Below are 12,081 nucleotides of genomic sequence, written 5' to 3' on the forward strand. Positions count from 1 at the left end.
GGCATTAAAACCATCTTGTTAAGCTACTGTGACCTCCATGTCTCTTCCAAGGGGCATTAAAACCGTCTTGTTAAACTACTCTGAACTCCACGTCTTTTCCAAGGGACATTAAAACCGTCTTGTTAAGCTACTGTGATCTCCACGTCTCTTCCAAGGGGCATTAAAACCGTCTTGTTAAACCACTCTGACCTCCACGTCTCTTCCAAGGGGCATTAAAACCATCTTGTTAAACCACTCTGAACTCCACGTCTCTTCCAAGGGGCATTAAAACCGTCTTGTTAAGCTACTGTGACCTCCACGTCTCTTCCAAGGGGCATTAAAACTGTCTTTTTAAACAACTCTGAACTCCACGTCTCTTCCAAGGGGCATTAAAACCGTCTTGTTAAGCTACTGTGACCTCCACGTCTCTTCCAAGGGGCATTAAAACCGTCTTGTTAAACCACTCTGAACTCCACGTCTCTTCCAAGGGGCATTAAAACCGTCTTGTTAAGCTACTGTGACCTCCACGTCTCTTCCAAGGGGCATTAAAACCTTCTTGTTAAACCACTCTGAACTCCACGTCTCTTCCAATGGACTTTAAAATCATCTTGTTAAGCTACTGTGACCTCCACGTCTCTTCCAAGGGGCATTAAAACCGCTTGTTAAACCACTCTAAACTCCATGTCTCTTCCAAGGGGCATTAAAATTGTCTTGTTAAACCACTCTGAACTCCACGTCTCTTCCAAGGGGCATTAAAACCGTCTTGTTAAGCTACTGTGACCTCCACGTCTCTTCCAAGGGGCATTAAAACCATCTTGTTAAACCACTCTGAACTCCACGTCTCTTCCAAGGGGCATTAAAATCATCTTGCTAAGCTACTGTGACCGCCACGTCTCTTCCAAGGGGCATTAAAACCTTCTTGTTAAACCACTCTGAACTCCATGCCTCTTCCAAGGGGTATTAAAATTGTTTTGTTAAGCTACTGTGACCTCCACGTCTCTTCCAAGGGGCATTAAAACTGTCTTGTTAAACCACTCTGAACTCCACAGCTCTTCCAAGGGGCATTGAAATGTTGTTTTTAATTAACTCTAACCTCCACGACTCTTCCAACGGGCACTGCATTTCCTCCTAATTTTAGTCAGCTTTTGCTTTTCAATGCATAGGCGAACACTAAGGGAGACCCACTCCCCAATAATGGGTAGAAGGTTTTTAGTACGCTGTAATCCTCATCTGTTTCAAGGGGCATTGCAGTTCCTCATCATTTTTGGAAAGCCTTCCATTCACTGCTTAGGCCAACAGTGTACAGGAGACCCAGTTGCTATAAATGGAAAAAATTGTTTAGTTAAGGCCCTCTGACCTCCATGTCACTTCCAAGGGGCATTGGAGTGCCTCGAAATTTTTGGTAGGCATTGCACTCACTGTATGCCCTATAACTGTGTAGCCAAACCGCTCCTTTTGGTACAGAAACATATCCTACAAGACATGTGTGGTTGACTGGCCTGATATTGATGTGAATGGTCCCTGTTCCTCCTGCTCTTTCTCCTTTGCCACTACCTCATCCATCATTCATCACCTTAAGCTTTGTTTTAACGGAAGGCATAGAACTGGGATAGTAGCACGGAAACATCCAGCAATGCTCGGAGGAGGTAGGATATGCGCCAAAACGCTGACCACCTCAGGCCTAGCCGCTACTTCATGCATGCGCTTGCATTCCAAGGAACAGAAAACTAAGGAGATGGATGGCCTCATGATCATGAATAATTTACTCGTTGTGTAGGAGGCCGACCACTGCTGCTGTCTACCTTCTGAACTTTGTGTTGAAGCCTGATTGACCCGGGACCCACAATCCTCTAGGTCTGGAGGATGTGTTGCATCCCAGTGTCCAACTGTGTCCCTGTTTCCACAATATTAACCAGTGAGATGGACCATCCCTGGCCACATTCACTTGTCCATGTGTTTGTGGTTAGGCTGTCCTTCCCACTAAATGCACTGGGGAGGGCACAGGTAATGTTTTGGTATGCGTGCTTGTGTATAAGGCGCACCGGGACAAATAGGGGCAGCTGGGGACCGTTTATGGACACCCGGCCGCCCCCAGGCGGCTGGGGACCGTGTGTGGGCACCCGGCCGCGGGGCGGCTGGGGTCCGAGTATGGAAACCCGGCCGCCCCCTGGCGGCTGGGGACCAAGCGTGGACACCCGGCCGCTGGGAGGCTGGGGACTGAGTATGGATACCAGGCCGCCGACGCAGCCATGGCGTGGTTGCCAGATTCTGCCTCCACATGCCTAAAAGGCCCAATTTCAAGTGCAAGCAAGCAGTATGGTATTGCAGCCTGGGGGTGGGTGTGCGGCAGGCTGCATACTTGCGCTTGCATTGCAAGGAATGGGGGAGGTACAATTGAACACTGCCCTGGGACAAGGACTTGCATGGGGATAGTTGCAAGTCTGCATCTTCTGATGCGGCAAGGATCACTTCTGATGGGCACACTTTTAGGCAGTGACCTAGGTGTCAGAGATGCTTCCAGGGGTCTTCCCTGTGCTGTTCCCTTGTCTTTTCAGCAGTGTATGCATGTGTCACACAGCACATGGCCAGATAAGGTTGTAAAATGTTAAAATGACATTTCCCGGTGAATGCATTTGTCATGGTTGAAAGCAATACAAAAGTGCAAAAATGCATAAAAAATGCTACTTGTGAACATAGCTCAAGGTGTGGAGGAGTATTTTTGTTTTTGGTTATTTATTTTACCTTATTCACAAGTCTTTACCCTGGAAAGGATGTTCCTTAACATATTTCACAGGAAAGCAGTTTCAGTTTTGTTTTTGAACGTTTTATTGTGAGCTTGTAAAAGTGGCTTAATACCTCTGCCCACGATGACCTCGGGGTCAGAAAGGCTTCCTGGGGTGATCCCCATGCTGTCCCCATGTCATTTGAGCAATGTCACTATCGTTTTGGGCACTTTTTAGGCTTTCTACAGACTGCCGGGGGTGTCGCCGCAAAAATGCTCGGGTCTCCCATAGACTAACATTGGGCTCGTTACTCGGGTCGAGCACCCGAGTATCACGGTGAGCTCGGCCCGAGCTTCGAGCACCCGAGCATTTTAGTGCTCGCTCAACACTATCTATGTCCCTTCAAACTCTGACAGTGTCCAATTACTGCCATGAAAAAGTCAAGCTTTGTAGGGATGCATTCCAATCGCAAAGTACCTATTTGTGAATTAATTTACGCATTTCCAAGAAGAATTACAGAGTAACAATGCCATGTACAGTATAGCTCTAACAGAATGTTATGCATTGTTATTTTATGCATGTTCTTAATAAAAGATGCATGCCAGGAAAGCTGAAAGGACATTTTTAAGGGGGCTGACAGGACAATTTTTAATTACATTAAAAAAATGGATAGCTTTAATGAAAAAAATATTTCTATTGACCAAGCACAGATCTTATCTTGGGAGACATTAATCCAGCAGCTTCTCCCATTTGGAATGCATGTGTTAGAGAATGTATTCCTCGTGTTGTTGATTGTCTGCGTGGCTCTGTAGTTACCAAGCAATCTCAGACTTCTTCCTGTAAAGCCGTGTGGAGAATGTGATCTTTAAACTCTAGACTGCAGCTAAAAGTTTATGCCTGTCATGACAACCTTGTTTCCAAATGTTTTTCAACGGGAAACTCTGCCTTTGATCAGATCTTCAGTATGAAAACACTTCTGTTCCACTTATTTTGGATATTTTGTCATTGGGCAGAACACTGAATGGCTAGACTGCTTCAGAACTGCATCCCCGGACAATAAAGTCCCACTACCATAATCATAAAACTTGGAGATATTTTGGTATACAGAATTATAAAAAGAATATATGATGAAGACAAAGCTGATTGTGGATCATGATATTGTAAGGGTGTGACAGAGACTGTTGTATACCTGCCTCTGAAGACAACAATTTTTGTAATGTGATAATTAACATGCTGTTTTATTGCGTTTTATTGTGTAATGTGAAATGTGACTAATGTACAGTCAGTGTTATGTTCTGATGCTGCTGTGCAAGTACTGTAAGGTAACAACTAAGGTAACTCTGGTACGCTCAGCTCAGGTGTAGGGTAAGCATAAGACATAGTGTTGTGCTTATGAAAGTGACTTTAGGTATAAGGTAGGGTTTAGGACCCAGAGTAGAGACAGATAGGCAGTGGTGGGCTTTATTAGTGTACAGTAATAGGAAAAGTGTAGCATGCAGTTAAATGTTTGGGATCAGCCCAGCATGGGATGGATGGGGTTGATAAAGGAAAACACTTTCTTGGTTTAGAGAGATATAGTAAATGTGAGGTTCTTGTCAAGTTGGAGTTCAAGCTGCAGTGGGAGTTCATATCATTCTGACTGCATGAGGTCGTACCAAATTTCATGCGGACTTTCTTGCAACGTCCAGGGCCTATGGCCCAAACTAGTCACTGAGAGGTGTGCCTTAATCCGTTCCATACAGAGGAAGCTGGACAAGGAACTGAGAGAGGGAGATATAATGGATCTCGAGAGTGCTGTGGGCTGGACAGGAAATCCGTTGGGCTGACGAGAGCTGAACGTGAGTGCGAAGCAAACTTCACAGCACAAGACATATAGACTGGAACTATATGTTTATGGGGTGCCAGGGTGTTATGTAGCAGCAGCTCGCCCACAGCTACTGCCCTGGGCACCTTGCAACTTGGCGTAGTTGGCAGGATACAGCGATCATTATTATTGAGAACTCGGCTGGAAGCAATTCCCTAGTACCGGCTCAGGGCCCAGTTCAAGGTGCCCCAGCCCTGCAAGGCCAGCTTGACCCAGTAGAGCCTAGCCAACCAGCCCCAGTGTCGACTGTAAAGCCTGCCCTTGATGTGTCAGACCAGGTAAGGTACCTTCCAGCAGAGACCCTGCTTCATCACATGGCCAAATTCGACGGTATTAACATGGGTCTTCAGGATTGGATGGAGAGGGTTCAGAGTGTGGGCAAGGTGTGTAACTGGAGTTACAAGCGGATGTAGCGCTGAACACACTAGAGGGTGATCCAGGACAGTCAAAGTCCTTGGGTTTTTCCAATGGTCTGGGTGCGAAAGAAAGCCGGATCTCTCCGGATCTGTGTTGACTACCAGAAGCTAAACGCTCAGACTGTCCGGGATGCCTAACCACTTTTGTGGATTGAAGAGTTGTTATCCACCCTGAGCCATGCAAAATTCTTCTTGACTTTTGACCTGGCCTGTGGATACTGGCAGGTACCGGTCGCTGAGAAAGACAAGGCGAAGGCAGTCTTCATCCTACCCATGGGACCCTTTCATCATGTCCAATGCCCTGAGATCATTCCAGCGGTTGATGGAGCACTGTCTGGGTGACATTATCTTTGATTCAGTATTGATATACTTGGACGATGTGGTGGTGTTCAGGACCTCCTTTGAGGATCTCCTACAGAAGCTGCGACAGATCCTAGGGCGGTTGCGAGACCATGGCCTCAAGATCAAGCCCAGCAAGTGCCAACTGTTTCAACACCGGATAGAGTACTTAGGACATGTGGCCACCCCACAGGGGGTGCAGCCGGCCGCCAGCAAGGTGGACGCCATCCAGAAGTGGCCTCGGCCAAATACCCTCAGGGAGGTGTGAGCTTTTTTAGGTCTGGCCGGATACTACCCCAAATTTATGTGCAGATTATATTTGAAAAAGGGCTCCTTCTGAACCTGAAACGCATAATAAAACTACTTCTCAACTGTGGATTATTCCTCTCCTGCAGTAGGGCAGTCAGGCTAACGCTTTTCCTCCATTTCATTATGCTCCAAACTGTTTGGTTGCAAAATTACTGCGCCCCAGTGCACAAAGCAAGGTCCATAAGGGATGAGTTTGGTGTGGGAGAACTTGATTGGCCCATATGGAGCCCTGAATTGACAAATGCTCTTCAGGATAAATGAGCAAAAGCCCCACAGACACACTCCAAATCTTGTAGAAAGACTTGTTAGAATAGTGGAAGCTGGTATATCTGCAATAGGGTGACAAACTCCATAATTATATGCATGGATTTATAAAAGGGTGTCATAAAAGCTCCTGTAGGTATAATGTACTTTTGTCCATGTAGTGTGTGCTTAAATTTATGTATGCAATTCGATATAGTCACAGCTCCCAACCATCCTGGGCTGTCACAATTTGGAGGTTCAGTCCCACCACATCAGGGCTTTGTCCAAGCTTCTATTACTCACCCTCTCTCCGGCATCTTCATTGCTCCGTAGCTCCTCCTCTTCGGGGGTGGGGCCGCATCTCTCTGCACCGACATAAATTAAATAATAAATATTCACACTTCCTCTCCATGTTCTCAGGCAGCAGTCCTAGCTAGGAGCCACAGCCTATAATGATAAACATTGGAGAATTTGGTAATCTTGAGATGTATTGCAGGCAGTGAACTTAGAAGCAGACTATACATGTACTTTGTATACAGCAGTGTATTTCTTCGTACTAGTATACTAAGTGTCATACTTCTGGTTTGAACCCTTGAGCCTGTGTTTTGTGGTCGGCTTCTCCGTCCGCCAAGCCACTGCAGACACACCTTTTCTCTGGTTGTTTAGGCTCTGTTATCTTGGCTACAGTCTGTTTAGCATAACACAGGGTTTTTCATTTATCTGCCCTATCACCTTTCAGGTGCGACATTATATTCTTTCTCCCTGCTGGCATTTCCTGCTGGTGATAGTCTCATAGTCAGTAACGTCATCGCCCATGAGACATGACAGTGAGTGACCTATGCAGCATCAAGAACAAGGCTGCATAAGTCACTTGTGGTCATGTCACTGCTCATCATTCCGGCTCTCACGCTGTACTCCGGAAGACCCAGTGGAATACAGTGTGAGACCCTGCAGTGGCTGCTACTCTAGTCTATGGAGCCCCATTCTCTGAACGGGGCTCCATACACTGAAAGACAGAGACTGGGATCATCGTGGGACCTCCATTTGGACTACGGCGCACTGGTGTGTTTTTTTTTTAATAAATGGGTGAAATTGGGAAATTGTTGGGGATTTTTTTTTCAAATAAAGATTTTTTTGTGTGTGTGCTTATTTCTTTTGACTACTGGGTTAGTAATGGGGGTGTCTGACAGACGCGTCTCCATTGCTAACCCATGGGCTTGATGTCAGCGCCAGCTTCTGACAGTAACATCACAATCCCATTACCCCGATTGCCATCTCACCAGGGCAATAAGGAAGAGTCGAGGCTAAGCACCAGAATTGGTGCATCTAATGGATGTGCCACTTCTGTGGTGGCTGAAGGCTGGTCCTATTAGACTGGGAAGGGGCCAATATCCATGGCCCTTCCCAGCTATTAATATCAGCCCTCAGCTATCTGCTTTGCATTAGCCTGTTATTAAAAATAGGGGAGACCCCAGGTTAATTTTTTAGGGTTCCCCTATTTTTAATAACCAGCAAAGGCAAAGCAGACAGCAGGAGGCTGATATTAATAGGCTGGGAAGGTCAATGGATATTGGTCCCTTCCCAGCATAATAAGACCAGCTCACAGCTGTCTGCCTTTCCTTGGCTGGTTATTAAAAATAGGGGGGGACTGCACATAGTGTAAAATAAATAAATAAAAACTGTCAGGCTGGGTCATGTGGTGCGCCATCCAATCACAGCCATGTCATTAATTGGCATGGCTGTGATGGGGCCGGAAATGCTCACAGCTTTAAAGCTTGTTAATTGGTTGCACTGCAGCCTTTCAACAAGCGTTTATTAGGCTGCCGAACCCGAACAGTAACACGAACATGCAGTAAAAAGTCCATATTCAGGGTTCGGCATGTCTGGTACGAACTCCGAACTTTACCGTTCGAATTTGCTCATCCCTATTCAAAACATATCAGTTGGGGTCAGGTGGTATAAGTCCTTTATTTTGTAAGAGGGTGGTGGTCTGATTTTCAATCCTCTTTCCTCCTTAATCTTTGCATACCACTTGTAACACAGGTATACACTGAGATAACAAAGCAGACTTCTTGCACCCTCGGCACCCGCTATACATACAAAACGTAAGTTGAAATGAGCAAGATGAAACTGTGTGCCAGTCTTCTGCATCCTACAACTGTGTATATTTTCAGAACGGCTATATCAGACAAGTTTTCCCAGATTTCCCCTTTAACTGATATATAAATCATCTTCATAAGAGGATTCAGGGTAGGATTGAGGATTTTTATTGCTTGTTCTGCAAATTTTTCCTGAATCATCAGTAATTCCTGGAGATATAACACATGCAAACTATTTCATTGCAGATTGTGATTTAATCTGTTCGCTGGGTGGAGGTTTCTGGGAAGCTTTCAATTAAAACAATGTGATCCATGAAATAAGGTATGCCGCTGTAATACATATTAACTAATGCCCGGCTTGCTTATATGTATTTCCTGGAAACTTCCCTCAAAGAAACAGCATTAACGCCTCAGGGACTCAGTAGTCGTTAATAGGATCACTTGTAAGCTGATTTCTGGGATACCGAGGAGGGGGCTGAGCTGGGGGTTTTGTCATCATTCAGATCCTAGAAACACAGGTTGTTTCCTCCCCTCCCCACTCCCAGGCATTTTTATTGGTGAAATGAAGAGAGACAGGACCTGAGTACTTGCTCTTCTTCTAGAGGTTAATGACCCAGTTAGCAGCTCTTGGCTGCATTTCCCGACATTTTGCAGACATCAAGGCCATGTCTGCCTGCCAAGTACATCCTGTTCCCTGGAGCTCTTCCAAACCTTCTCCTATTACTGTGTAATGCGACAAAAAGGGGAGGAGGGCTAGGGACCAGCCAGAGACTGAGAGAAACAGCCATAGATCTAACCTCAAGGTTGCCAGGAGTACCTGTACTAAACACCAGCAGGAGAGGGGTTAAGCAGGCACTGCGTGTGGAGAACGCAGGAATCCAAACCCTATAAAATACATAGAACTTTCATTATTCTTAGAAACAGTAGAGGAAGTATTTTGTGCAGCGAGCAGGCCACAAAAAACAGATGAAAGATTCCTGTGCTGGGCCCACATGTTCCTGTTACTGACACTTGAGTTCAGAATTGAGCTAGAATTAGTCCGCGGATAGAAGGAGATTCACATACAAATACCCCATTCAATGTGACATTTTTAGTTCTGATACCCAGACAGTCCTGCACGCTGCCCGAGGCAGAGACGAGAATGGCGGCCCCATCTTTTCACAGAAAATTATATCATTTACTGCATTTCAAGCTGAGGAAATGTTGACAGGAGAAACAGAAATATTATGATAATTTGGCTGGAAAAAATAGTTTTCAGCGATTTTCGTGCATTTTGTTGCGTAATAAAACTCCATTGGTTTTCCTTATTATTATGTGACTACAATCGACTCTTCCTCGATCTTTACATATTGGATTATTACATGTATACTAATAGGTGTCAGGCCTCATTCACACGTTAACATTTTTGCATCAGTATGTGTATGCCAAAACCAGAAGTGTCTCCAAAACACAGAACAGGGGTCAATCTTTCACATATAGTTTTTCTCTGATCGTTCCACTCCTGGTTTTGGCTTACAAACACTGATACAAAATACTGACCAAATACTGATGTGTGAATGAGGCCTCAGACAGCACTGACTAATTATCAATATAGTGACATACCCAAAATAGAGAGAACATAGGAGAGTCTCGAGGGCAGGGGCTCCTTCCATCAGGCACTTTACCTTATTTTTGCATGATCCCCTTCTCAATTGGTTGCATTGATGCATTGGCGCTTCACCTGCAGGTTATATTCTGTATTTTCTATCTTTGTACAGTATTTGTCTTACTTATTGCTTTATTTTGTCACTTATATTTTCTGCTAATTTATTTATTTATTGATTTCATCTGTACTACAGCATTATTTATTTTACCTGAATCTTAGCCTTATCTTCATTTCTTCACATACATATTTTTGTTCAACCATGGGGATAATATTGCTTATACCTGCTTTTGCCTGATGTTTTGGGGATTTTTCTGGATTATGATATCCATCCCCAGTCTGTCATTTGTATATTTTTAATTATCCTTTATTGTTTGTGAGTGTAATAAATCATGCTTATTTACGTAATATTGTGTGTGCACTTTGGCTTGGTATGTAGCTTTCCTTCTTTTCCTTGCACCTTCATTTTTTTATAGTCTTTGTAGCACCCCTATTTTACACAAATATACTACTACATTTTTTGTTTTCCAGGGCAGGGGCTTATGCGCATGGCTGTAATATACCGTAATTGCAAACAACTTGTGTTGTACAGACCTGTGATAGGACAACCATAGAATTGTAGAGATCTACTGTACCTCCGTGTTAATAAATTGTTCATCTGACTTTTGTCTGGCATTGCTATGTTGCATACTTCATAGCCTTTCTTTGTGGAAAATTTTCCTACTATACTTTGCAGGAAACACCATACATTAACACACTGAGTTGTAGACCTTTGTTTTCTGAGGAAATGAGAGAGAAGCTTAACAAAATGGGCTCTATTTACATAGTTCTTAGAGTTTATGATACATTTGTTTCCCCATGAACTCGTACAATTAGGCCTAAAGGATATTGCCCTATTCAGGTTGTTACGGGTTCCCTTGTAGGGTGCATGCTTATCATTGTATTATGGTGCCCCTACAGTTTTATGGGTCCGTTTTGTAAACCATTGATTTTGTATGAAGGTGTGTTCCTTCAGTTTCCATTCTTCAACTTGGCTACCTATGTAGTTTCTAAGCCATGACTCTTTTCAGATGTCCAGGAACCTGTAAAAGAAATAACTCTCAGCATACAAATACAAATAAAACAAGTTATTTCCTGATGGGCAGCACTTGACAACCATTGAGGGGGTGTGATTGAGAATGAAGTGTGGGTACACAGACAAAAAAATTTAAATCGGCTTTGTTAGCCATGAGCTCCACCCGGTCACCAGCCACAAAAAGGTTAGTAAGTTTGCTTCCCTCTGGGAATCTGCTGCATTTTCTTTCAGGCCCTGTTATAATGTTAGGTAATAGTATACGGCATTCCAATGTCGATGAGTAGGTGTCCAGTAGGGTTTCAATCCATAACAATAGGTAGATGAAAACTTGGCACTCAAATGGATGAAGTGAATAAAGGGAGTAATTATTTATTCAAGCATTCCAAGAAATCCAGAATATTAATCCAGAATATTTTTATTGTTTCGGTCCTATATGCGGACCTTCATCAGAATTATGTGGATTACTGGGGGTACACTGGAGGAACCATGTGTACAGTGCTTTGGAGGATGCAACCAATGTCGCTGGCTGTGTGGCTAGTTTTCATCTACCTATTATAATATTTGTCATTATAAACTCAATTTACACAACATTTTGGACAATATGTACACCAGAGGGACTATTTTACTTATTCTCTTGCACCATGCAGATTGCACAAAAATTTAATTTGTAAATGTAATTCTATCCTGATTATCATAGAACACCTCATGAAACTTTTAAAGCAGAGCATTATATTGACATATAAGTCTTACCCTCTTGAGGTCGCCTCATATCTGATACTGGGAGTCTCAGTTGACTTGAACTTTATGCACGGCACATCTAATGTCACAGTTGTCGCTCCTTATTTAACTTACAACTCACTGCAAGTGTTGATTTGTGGAAGGATATCATATACTCAGTTATCACTGCTTACATTTTGTGTACTTGTACGGTGTAGCTAGGCTTACATTTCCTGACCTATTGTGCTTAATTACTTCTCATTTTGCACTTTTTATGTTTTCAATTACAGTTTCTAACTCCACCCAAATCATTTTGTAATTCTTCTCTTCCTCTTGGCTTTCACATGATGCTAATCTTGACAATTAGTCCTGTCCCGGGTTTGTTTCATATACTAAGGCTATGTGCCCATGATGCAGAAATGAAGCAGAAAATTTCTGCAGCATTTCTGCATCTCCCTGGCAGAAAAAAAGCATGCAGATTGTGCATGCGTTTTTCCAGCAGAATACATGCGGATCCACATGCGGATTCACATGCGTTTCCGCATGCAGATTGACAAGCGCTTTCCAGGCCATAGCATCACTTGGAAAGTGCTTGACAACTAGGTCACACTGTATAAATCCATGCAAACAGCATGGATTTATACAGTGTGAACCGTAAAAATTAAAACAAATAAA

This window comes from Phyllobates terribilis, unplaced genomic scaffold (assembly GCF_046119375.1).
Source record: "Phyllobates terribilis strain yellow unplaced genomic scaffold, ASM4611937v1 Scaffold_3__8_contigs__length_932513732, whole genome shotgun sequence".
NCBI classification, from domain to species: Eukaryota; Metazoa; Chordata; class Amphibia; order Anura; family Dendrobatidae; genus Phyllobates; species Phyllobates terribilis.